Genomic DNA, 1,329 nt, shown 5'->3' with positions numbered 1-1,329 from the left:
GGCTGCCAAATGCTTCGCCTCCCTCGGCCTTGCGAGTCGGCTCCTCCTTCATTCGTCGAGGGGGAGGTTGTTGCGTGGAGGGGGGGAGAGGGGGAGAGGGAGAGAGGGGGGAGCAAGGGAATGATTTTGGCCACTGAGTTGACCTGGAAGAGCGTCAAGATAAGGCAGCGGCGACAAATCAAACAAAAGTCCGGGGAAGGAGGGCAGCCAGCGAGTCACTCAGCGCACACGTCGCCGCCGCACGATAATTTCCCCCTCGCGCAACACCTCCGAACAATTTACGCCTTATCTACGCACGGCGGCGACCACGAGGGGCGAGGGCCGTCCCCGTCGCGTTCGCAAGGGTCTGGATACCGCCGGGGTCGATCCGCCTAACGTATTTCGCCCCCGGGGGGAAGGGAGAGCGAGGACGAAACATAATGGTGATTATCGTAGGAAAGGTGGATGCAACGGAGGCGACCAGAGCGACGGTCCGCCGGTCCTGGTGTCGCGCTCGGCCATGACAACTCTTTTTATTCCGCTCCTTCTCCCTGGGCGATCCCCCGTGCCAAACCCTCCGAACCCACGCCAAAGCCCCGGCCCTCGTCGACCCAGGCCCTCGAAACGGGCTCCCCGAACCCCGACGGCTCGTGTGAGGCGAAGTATAGTTTATAAAGGAGTTTTCGCGCATCAGTCACCCCGCCTCCCTCGCGACCCGCCAACCTCACTCGCTGGTGATGGCTCGCCACACCACACAAGGGGATCGAGCCTTGTCCTTATACATGTCTTCCCCCCTCCCTCCCCTTTTCCTCCCGTTCCATTTCGCGGGGGACCAAGGCGCCGTTCCCTCTACCTTCTCCGTAACCTAGCAAACCCCCAGAAATCCTCCGAGCCGAGAGGAAGGCGAAGTAGGGAGCGAGGCGAGAGCGGGGCGGCGGGGAGATTCAAAAAGCGCGCGTCGGGGAGCGGCTGTTGAGAGGAGTGCGCGGAATAATGGCCGCTCCCTCCGAACTTTGACAACACGCCGTGCCACTTGTTCAGTCTCGAGTGAACCTCGGAAGTGTCAACACGGGTCGTTATGATGTGGGCCGCCAGTGCCAGTGAAATGGGTTATGATGAGTTTATTACAAAGCCATAAGAGAAGTTGGGTGTACAGTGAGGAGAAGAGTGTGAAATAAATAGAGAGTGGAGAGGAGTGTGAATTAATTGGCCAGAAAATACGAAAGGAAAAGGGCCTCTCGCTCTCTTGGCCCCAAACCATCACTTTTTTTGAATCACGTGTTTTGTGTTTGGAATATTTTTTTAAGTGAGTGTTTTTTTCGGGAAGGATTTCGCAAACACCACCAAGTG

Source organism: Penaeus monodon, chromosome 32, assembly GCF_015228065.2.
Source record: "Penaeus monodon isolate SGIC_2016 chromosome 32, NSTDA_Pmon_1, whole genome shotgun sequence".
Taxonomy (NCBI): Eukaryota; Metazoa; Arthropoda; class Malacostraca; order Decapoda; family Penaeidae; genus Penaeus; species Penaeus monodon.
Note: the sequence above shows the minus strand (reverse complement) of the source record.